Genomic DNA, 10892 nt, shown 5'->3' with positions numbered 1-10892 from the left:
TTATAAAATTATTATATAAGTTAAAAAACAATAAGCTATATCTTTCAATAGATTTGAATAGGACAGCTAATTCTATTTTCAATCCCTCTTCTCTCCCTTATTGTGATACTTATATAAGATTTTAAAATTAGTTATTCTCATGCAACAAAAGAGCGAAAATGAAACCTTAAAAGATCAAAAAGTATACCTTGGTGTAAATCATATCATAATGGAACGAGAAGAAATATTACAACAAATATCAGGAATTATTGTAAGAAAAGAGAGAGAGCTAAAAGAATGAACATCTTATTTTGAAGTTAGAATTTTTTGGGTAGCCACAAAGCTTTGGATTAAAAAAAAAAAAAAAAAAAAAAAAAAAAAAAAACAGAGAGAAGTCACGTTTTCCTCAGCTCTTACAAATAACAATTCAAAAATGGAAAAATAATTTAAATAGACAATGAAAAATAAAAGAACAAATTCAGGATATTATGTTCGCACATAGTGGCACCACCATTTGCATTTGGGTACTTTTGAATCGTTTGAAAAAATTTTCTTTTTAAAAAAGAGTCAAGCTGAAGTAAATTGCGAGCATATTTATTTGATGTCCTTTACTTTTTTTTTATAGAGACAAAGCACATATTTCAGGTTCAAAATTTCTATTGAACTGTAAAAATAAATACGTTGTTTTAATTCACTTTTCATCGGCTATAGGCGAATTGTTCAATAAAATAATATTTTGGCTGTGACTGATAAATGGACACAGGTGACTGATAAAGGGTTATTGAAAGCAAGACTTTTAATAGTTCATCATCGTGTATTTATACGCGACAAGAAGTTTGTTTGGTATCTAATTTCACTAAGCCCTGATCATTTGTTTTAATTTCTTTTTTCATCATTGTAGACTTTGCAGTAAAAGTATTAGTCCCCCTGAGAAAAACGTGAATTTCTTTATTTTTCTTTCATCTAATGAGACTGGCTATGTTCTTCTAGCTAAATATTTAAAACGCCTCGTTCTAAAATAGACAAAAAAAAATTTTGACTTCATCTGCACAAAATGAATTTAGTATTTTTGTTTGAATCTTGTGTTTTCAGTAAAACAATATTCTAAACTAAAAGTTTCTGGTAGGCAGTTCAAATAATAATAGCCGATTTTCTGCTTCTGTCAAATTGACCCAGGAATCAAAATAATATACCAATTCATTTTTTTATCTCATAACTCGAAGAGAGATATCCACTATATATATGGGCTATAAAATTCATATAGAATTGTATTTTTAAGGCTAATTACTAAGCTCCTTTAAAATAATAAAACCTGTAAAGATATTTTGTGAAAGTTTAAAAATGCTTATTAAAGGCTACAAAAGAGGTTTGGTAGCCTTTGGTAGCCTGAATTTTTAGCCTTTGGTAGCCTTTGGTAGGTTTGGTAGCCTGAAAATTAAAAGATGCAACATACTGGAAAATACTTTATTAACAATTCAATTCATTAAAGAAGACAAAAGTGGTTTAGCAAAAAACTACACATTGTAAAAATATATACAAAATGTTCCATCTTAGGATAAAGTCTTTTTATTCTGTTTTCATCCAATAAAATGATATCCCATACATTTCAATCAACAAAGATACAAAGTTTCAGATATACCTTCATCGTTAGAACATTTGGGTTGCAATTCCTGGGTGTCATATTCAAATTTACACGTTCCTGACATGCCAGGTAAATTCAGCAAGTCAACATCTTCCCCTTTTACTGATAAAAGATGGTTTGAAACATAAAAGGGCTTCTCAAGGTCACATGGTAAAGCGTCTTCAAATTCTAAAACAAATTTTAAATTCAACAAAGCTTACTAAACAAATGCTACTACTACTACTAACTACTACTAACAACTCATCGCATCACCAAGCCGCCTGAGGCTTGGTGCTCAGCTACACAGCTACGCACGCTCCTCCTCCACCCCAATCTATTCAAACCCTCCCTTTTTACACCCCCCCACGAAGTTCCCATTTCCTTTGAATCTTTCTTTATGACGTCCTCCCACCCCAGACGGGGACGACCTGCTTTCCGTTTAGCCATAGATGGTTGGCTGAAAAGAACAATCTTCGGCAATCTGTCATCCTTCATCCGCACAACATGCCCTAACCACCTCAACCTTTCTTTCATTATAGACCTAGAAAGCGGTATTGAACCACATTTTTCGTATAGCCTATTGTTTGAAATACGGTCAGTCAGCCGGGTACCCAGAACAATCCTTAAGCAATTTCTCTGGAAAACATCTAGCAAATCTTGATCTGCTTTTCGGAGCGTCCATGCTTCAGAGCCATATTTGACCACTGTCATCACTGTAGCTTCTAAGATTCTAATCTTGGTTTGCCGACTTATCTTCCTATTCTTCCAGACTTTTTTTTAACTGTGAAAAAACACCCTGAGCCTTGGCTATTCTATTTTTAACATCTTCACTGCTCCCGCCATCATTACTAATAATACTACCAAGGTAAGTGAAGCTGCCCACCTGATCAATCTTTTCATTCTCCAACGTTACCTTTTCATCTTCACTTATTCCAAGCCTTAGTGACTTAGTCTTCCTAACATTAATTTTCAAACCTATTCTAGCACCCTGAACCGGCAAAACCTCTAAAACTTCATTCATTTTGCTCACACTTTCATCTAGGATGCTTAGATCATCAGCATAATCCAAGTCCAGGAGACTTTTTCTTCCCCATTTGATTCCGTGGTTTCCCATTGCCTTTCCTGTGCTCCTTAAAACAAAGTCCATCAAAATAATCCATATAAATGGGGATAGAAGACAACCCTGCTTAACTCCTGATTTAATACAAAACCAGCTGCTAACCTCATTTTCTACCTTTTTCTTTTTAGTTACTTGTAAAAAAGTAAATATACATACATTATATAAATACATAAAATTAAATTTATAGGCTATTCATTTTTTTTCTCAAATTATTTTTAAATCTGATCCTTATAAAGCAGAAGAAAAACCTGCAGCACACAACAAATACATAAAAAAAGAACAAACAAAAAATTGAAATTCTTAAAAAAAAATACATAACATAAAACCAACAGCTATATAAGTGAAATTTTAGGATAACGTACTCAATAAAAAAATTAATAAAATATAAAAAATAAAAAAATTAAGATTTTACAGCTTAAGAATCACAAACTATCAATAGCGGGGGTTTCTGCATTACTTCCAAAACAATAAAATACAAAATATATTCTCCCAAAATTTAACAGCTGAATTCTACAAGCTTTGTTCCTCTCTTACACGTCTTATAACTTGATATTACCATATGATATATCTTATAACTTGATAATTTTAGTGATTACTTGACTCACTAAAATTAAAAATAAAGGCTAATAATGTGAATTCAAATAAATTTAGTGGCACAAAGAAGCCACTTTTATAAACTCTCAGCTCTTAATCGTTAGATCCAAAAACATACGCAGTTACATTTTTTTTTCTTAGGACCACTTAATGAAAAAGATTAAAAAAAGGGACTATTATTTTCTAAAGTAAAGTAGCTTTTTTTAAATTCTATAATAGAAAATTTAAAGGTATAGATTTACCCTTCTTAATTAAAGAATACTCACAAGCTGTGATGAGATCAGCCGTTTTTGGAAGTTGTGGCAATTCCATGAAAGATCTTGGAGAACGAAATTAATGGAAATTATGAGAAGTATTATACTATCATCAGAACTCGGATATGACACAGATTTTAGTCAGGAGTCCTAAAATACAAAAGATATAATGATTGATGACTAATAATGACTTTTAACCACTGCAAAGCATATGTTATCTTAATACAGTTGAAAGCACAGGATCGACTCCTTCAGCTGTGAAAAAGGGTGAGAAAATTCAAAAACTAATTCAAAAACAAAAAATTTCCTCTTTACTGAAAAAATATAATGTTTTTACTTTTATAATTTTAATAAATCAAAAAATATAAACATTTTGATTACTAAATATCAGTATATGTATATTAAACTGACAATGCACATTCATTTGTATTTTTTCAGTAAAGCGCAAATTTTGTTCTGGCCTATGGAAGGTATATGGGTTTTGCGCCCAACTTATGTTACTTTCTGCTCGTTTTGTGTTTGACTAGGTTAATTTTTGTAATATCTGAGCGTTTTGGGTTTCATTTATTTTACGCTGCTGATTTGAGATAGCTTCACGCTTGGTAGATTATCCGGTTTTATCTTTGCTAATTTTTTGATTAATGGAGTTATTTACTTTTCGTTGAAAAACTTATTTTGTGGAAAGTTTTTTATATTAATTTCTGTTCATTTTATATTGACATAGTCTTTCCAGGGAAAAAGAAAATAATACTTTAAATCTTTTATTTTTTTTAAAGACTTTGTAGTTTGGCCTGAAAAATTTTGATTGGGTGTGTTTTGGAAATGATGGGCGTGAGAGGAGCGTTTGTAGCTATCCAATCACTTTCAACTTTTAAAAATGGCACTAACCCTTTCAATTTCCAATTTAATGAGCCCTTTTGAAGTTTCTACGACAACGCTTTCAATAAAAACTTTATATACCCCAGGGCATAACTTACGAACCTTGCCCTTAGGGCTTTGGGGGGAGGGGTTTTCATCCTCAAATACCTAATTTCTTAAACTTCAAAATATGTTGATCAATATTGCTATCTAAAAATTTTGATTGGCTGTGTTTGGGGAAAAGGTGGGCATGAGAGGGGGGTTAGCTGCCCATAAATCAATTTCGACTATTAAAACTGGTACTATCCCTTATAATTTCAAATCGAATGAGCCCTTTTCCAAGTTTCTACAACAAAGATTTCAATAAAAACCTTATATGCCTCCAGGGCATAACTTATAATCCTTGCCCTGAGGGTTGTGGGGGAGTGTCCTCCTCAAAACTATATATTTTCTATCTGGAAATCAACTACGCTGAACAAAATGGCTATCTCATAATTTTTATTGGATGTGTTTGGGGAAAAGGTGGGCGTGAGAGGGGGGTTAGTTGCCCCCTATCACTTTCGACTATTAAAAAGGGTACTCTCCCTTTGAGTTTCAAATTGAATCAGCCCTTTTTCAAGTTTCTACAACAAAGATTTCAATAAAAACCTTATATGCCCCCAGGGGATAACTTATAATCCTTGCCCTGAGGGCTGTGGGGCAGTGTACTCCTCAAAAATATATATCAGGAAATCAACCACGCTGAACAAAATGACAATCTCAAAATTTTTATGGGAAGTGTTTGGGGGAATTTGGGGAGGGAGGGGGGGGGGGGGCTAGTTGACCTCCAATAAAGGTTGAATATTACACGGGGTGCTAGCCCTTTGAATTTCAAGGCGAATGAGCTTTTTTAGAAGTTTATACAGAAACACCTTCTTTAAAAAACTTATATGCCCCCAGGGCGTAACTTACAAGCCTTGCCCTGAGGGCTGTGAGGGAGTGTCCTCCTCAAAAACATATTTTCAATCTGGAAATCAACTACGCTGAACAAAATGGCTATCTCAAAATTTTTATTGGATGTGTTTGGGGAAATGATGGGCGGGGGGGGGGTGCAAGGTGCCCTCCAATCACTTTCGACTATTAAAAAGGGTATTAGCCCTTCGAATTTCCAATCAAATGAGTCTGTTTTGAAGTTTCTACGACAACACCTTCTATAAAAACCTTATATGCCGCAAAGGCATAACTTAAAACCCTTGCCCTGAAGATTATGGGGCAGTGTCCTTCTCAAAAACATATTTTCTATCTGGAAACCAACTACGCTGAACAAGATGGCTATCTCAAAATTTTGATTGGATGTGTTTAGGGGAAAGATGGGCGTGGGGGGGGGGGGGCTAGTTGCCCTCCAATCACTTTCGAATATTACAATGGACACTAGAACTCTCAAATTCCAATCAAATGAGCCACTTTTGAAGTTTCTACGACGACCCCATCCATATGAAGTGCCCTTCTCTAAAGAAAAAAAAATACATAGTAAATTGTGCCAATATCATTCTTATATGCCCTCAGGGCATAACTTAAAACCCTTGCCCCGAGGGTTGTGGGGGAGTGTCCTCCTCAAAAACATATTTTCCATTTGTTAAACAACAATGCTTAACAAAAGGATTATCAAAAATTTTTTTTGGATTGTGTTGGGCGTACGGAGGGGGGTGGGGAGGGGGGCTAGTGACCCTCCAATCACTTTCGACTCTTAAAAATGGCACTAGCCACTCCAATTTCCAATCAAATGAGCTCTTTTCGAAGTTTTTACGACAACACCTTCTATACAATCCTTATCTGCCCAAAGACAATAACTTAAAACCATGACCTTGGGGTTCTGGGGGAGTGTCCTCCTAGAAAAGATATTTTTTATATGTACAACTATGGTTCAACTATGCTGAACCAAATGTTTCTAGAAAATAGTTGATTGGGTAGGTTTGGGTGCCTGATGGGGGGGGGGCTAGTTGCCCTCCAATCACTATCGACTATGAAAAAGGGCACTAGCCCTTCGAATTTCCAATCTAATGAGTTTGTTTTGAAGTTTCTACGACAACGCCTTCTATAAAAACCTTATATGCCCCGGGCATAACTGAAAGCCCTTGCCCTGAGGTTTGTGGGAGAGTGTCCTCCTCAAAAACATATTTTCTATCTGGAAATCAACTACGCTGAACAAAATGGCTATCTATAAATTTTGCGTGGATGTGTTTGGGGGACTGGTGGGCGTGGGGGGGGCTAGTTGCCCTTCAATCACTTTCGACTATTAAAAAAGGAACTCAATCTCTCAATTTCCGATCGAATGAGCCCTTTTTGAAGTTTCTACGACGACCCCTTCCGTATGAAGTGCCCGGCTTCAACAGAAAAAAAATAATACATAGTACATTTTGCCAACATTGTTTTTATAGGCCCTCAGGGCATAACTTACCCTTGCCCCGAGGGTTGTGGGGGAGTGTCCTCCTGATAAACATATTTTCTATGTAGAAATCAACTTCGCTTAACGAAAAGATTATCTCAAAATTTTGATTAGTTGTGTTTGGGGGGCTGATAGGTGAAGAAGAGGGGCTAGCGGCCCTTCAATTAACGTTGGCAATTGCAAAGGGAACTATTCACTCGAATTTCCAATTAACTGAACCCTTTTCGAAGTTTCTACCTTAACTCGTTCTATATGAAATGTTTTATTAAGAAGAAAAAAAACCATTGTGGCCACATCGTTATTTAATTAGACAGCACTAGCGCGCTGCCAATGACTCTTTAATTACACTTGAATAAAGTATACTTATGTAAAAAAAAACCACAAAACAATCCTTATTTAATAAATTTTCTATATACCATGGTTGCAGTGGCAGCTGTAATCTAAGACAGATTACAAAAATATTGACAGAGCCCGGAACCCCTTATAATGGCGTGAATTTGAAGAAGAAATTCACCAGAAGTTACCTGTTCGTCCTTTTTATTGGCACCGTACTAACCTTTTTTTTAGCAAGTCACTAAATATAAAGCATATCCCAGTGTTACCGATTGTTTAGAAACATTTTTCGAAAAAAAATTTATCCTTCTGTGCACTAAAATTTTGAGTTTGAAAAATTTTTGTTAAGAGCTTGGAAAAAAAGATTCAATTGAATGACATCATATTTATGAACACATTTAAAAACAATGCATTATATCTATCTCAATAGCGGCCTATATTATTTTTGGTGTTTTTTAATGCAGGCAAAATTATACAAGAGCCATAGATAAGTATAAAATACAAAGTATTTTGAGTCTTTTTCCCAAGGGCATATAATGGAGTTTCATAATATCTATAAGACAAATTCATAACCTAGACCATGAAGATTAACGCAACATACAGTTAGAATACTTGCAAGAACGAAAATTACAAGTCAAAATTGAAAATGAAAAAAAAATATATAAGGTTATAATATAAATAGCAACAAGTATTATAAGAAACAGCACATATCAGGGCTTGTCAAAAATATTTTGAAAAAATGGCATCCTGGAACTTTCTGTCTTTCAATAACATTCCGAATAGATCTAGAGCAGGTGTGCAAACAGCACCCAATGCGCCAGTAGCTTAAATCGAAGATATGTAAACACTTTAGCAGAACAACTTTTGTTTTGAAAGCATTACTTTGATGAAACACTATTTTTTGCGAAAAATTTGTAGAAAAATAACAAACATAACTTGGTATAGTTAGGGGTTAGAAATACCAATAATTTTCTTAATTAAAATTACTAATGTCAGCTGAATCAGTGGCAAGCAATACTAGCCATACTATCCATAAATAGCCTCCTTCACACAATAGTATGCAATATATTATCAATAGAACTTTATAATATATGCTTTGATCTTATAATGGAGTGCAGTATTCAAAGTCAGAAGTACACTGCATATAGTTTACTGCTGCTACCTTATGAATGGAGTTGGGCACTCCTTTGCAATTTTTATTATAAGATAGCTTGACTAACTGCGTAATTGATACTTAATGATCAATTAACTACAACAATGAAAAGTAAAATTTGATTGTCAGTGAGGACAATTTTGACTGGCATCCGTTTAGTTGTATTAACGATAACGATTTGATAGTAGTTTTACTATAATCTATTTTACAAAATAAACATAACTAACATGCAATGACAGTGTCTCAGTCAGAGGGGCAGTGGGGAGGGGCAGCAATTTTTATATCATAAAGTTTATATTGAAAAACCTCAACAGGCCAAAATCTCATATTTACCAAAATCTCCACACACCTGTGACCAGGATAAGAAAACAGTCAAGAAGTATTTAAAGTCTTTCTACACCCTTTTGGCATGGCAGAGAACAACTCGTGTTTTTAAAGCTCTTCTGTTAGAAAAAATATTTTGGAATATAAAAATTTTTTCTTAATACAAAACCTTCAACCACATTTGAAAACTGCCAAATAGCATTGCTCACTTGCTATCCACATTTTTCAACGGCACATAAAGAGTTTCAGAAATTTCATTTGGAAATTAAATTTTGAAATAAAATTCATATGATTGAGGTATTATTTATGAACATATTTCTTCAAATTTTCAAGCAAATTTTTGAATATAATGTTTTAGAGTTTGTTCAAGAGAACAAACTACATCATCCCCATCCCCCTTCAGGGGTGATCAAATTGTTTTTAAATATATGACACATACAACATTAGCCTACAAAAAGAACATAGCTAAGCATAAAACATCAAGTGCAATGAGTTAATTTACAATAGATGTTTTATTCAGTTTTCATAATACCTAGAGGACAACGCAACAACCTACACCATCAAATATGATAAGACCAATCTGAGCAGTTGAAGTAAAGGGTATGAAAAGATGCCTAAAGTAAATGATAAGTAAAACTGAAGAACAAAGAAATATACATTTCGAATACTTGCATTGGCAACAATTATAACAAATCAAAAATAAAACCAAGGAACAAAGAGATACGCATGAACAAGACATCCAACAATGAGAAGCAAAGCAAATTGAAATGGAAGTGAAGAGCAAAGCAATATGGTGCGAGGTTAAAAGATATGCCACATCAAGAATAAAGAAATATGTTGTTAGAAGATAAGTGGCCGCAATAATTACATTTAGTCCTAGTAGATAGAACGAAAGCTAAATATTGTATAAAACTTAATTTTATAATAGGATTGTTGCATTTATAAGAAAAAGACTATAGAAAATAAATAAAATTCAAAAACGAAACTGAAAAACAAAGTAATATTAAATTGGGATACAATTAAAATTTACGACGCTAAAAAAATGTAGCACAAAACTCAGTAGGCTACAAACCTAAAAAAAATGCTATAAAGTGCAAAACTGTTAATCACAAGTCCTTAGAACCCTTCAACGTTAAATCTGATCTTTGTGGAACTTTCCCATTTTCCTAAAGTAAGAATTGCAAACAACCAGTAATCATTTGGAGGTTATTACTTACAGAAAAATCATTACGATAAAGCATCCTGCATGCATCGCACCAGTGTAAGATCTTACCAGGGACTTGAGCGTTTTTTCTAGACAAAAAAAGATTAAAATTGCTAACAACTATAAGAATTAATATGGAGATGTGCCAAGTAGCTTTATTGACCTTACGATGACGTACCAGATTTAAGAGGAGTCAGATATTATTTGCAGTTAGAGGGTAAACACGAAAGATACTTATTATATACAGGTCTACAGTGTAGGTATACCAAGACTTGCGCTTAGAATTGACTACACAGCTTATTTTTCGTCTTTAGTTTAGTATAGCATAATCAATAAGGCTTGCTGTCTTACCATCACGTGTACACCACGTTAAGTTATGAGATGTTTTACGACCAAACACCGTGTAACCAACTAGATAACGTTCTTATTGTTGCTATAAAATTGCAAAAGGCTGTATCCATTACTGTGTTCTTTTCCTACACCAAACATACCAAGGCTATGATACCATTTATCCCTATTTCTACCAACCTGGGCATCAAAATCTCTTAGTAAAAACATCATATTTCTACCTTGGATCCAGTCTATTTGCTCTTGTAACTGTAACTAAAATTCCTCTGCGTCTCTAACATCTCAAATAATTGGTTTTACAAGGACATATACTGAAATAAATGATGCATTGTTGATTCTAGTCATACAATGAGCACTTAGGCCCCTATTATTAATACTTTTCCATCCTAAAACAAGATTTGGCGGCTTTCTTAGTCACCAAGAGCCCTACTCCATGTCTATGGACCCAATCTTTCCTGCCTGAGTCAACACATTTTGTATCTCCTAATTTCAAGCTTTCCACCTCTGGGATATGACTATCTTAAATTACAATTAGGGCTAGTTCAAATCATATCAATTTATCAGTCAAAATGTCAATACAATTGTAATTTTTTGAAATTGTGACATTCCAAGTTCCAATTTTCATGGTCCTTAAATCATTGAAATTATTTTGGCCTCAGGAAAAGCAATGGTCCCAGAT

The 10892-nt window shown here is 33.9% G+C and overlaps 1 protein-coding gene across 1 annotated transcript in view; it reads right to left on the bottom strand.

Annotated features, from left to right (window-relative positions):
- Positions 1-1724: 1724 nt before the first annotated feature.
- Positions 1725-10892, bottom strand: part of LOC148948151 (uncharacterized) — a 430626-nt gene continuing 421458 nt past the window's right edge. Inside the window, exon 4 of the mRNA XM_089096119.1 lies at positions 1725-1789. The gene's annotated coding sequence lies outside the window, so the exon portion shown is untranslated. The remainder of the gene's footprint in view (positions 1790-10892) is intronic.

This window comes from Artemia sp. Qi Xiang Cuo, chromosome 10 (assembly GCF_049724085.1).
Source record: "Artemia sp. Qi Xiang Cuo chromosome 10, ASM4972408v1, whole genome shotgun sequence".
Lineage (NCBI taxonomy): Eukaryota > Metazoa > Arthropoda > Branchiopoda > Anostraca > Artemiidae > Artemia > Artemia sp. Qi Xiang Cuo.
The sequence above is the reverse complement of the archived record's forward strand: the minus strand, read 5'-3'. Positions and strand labels throughout refer to the sequence as shown.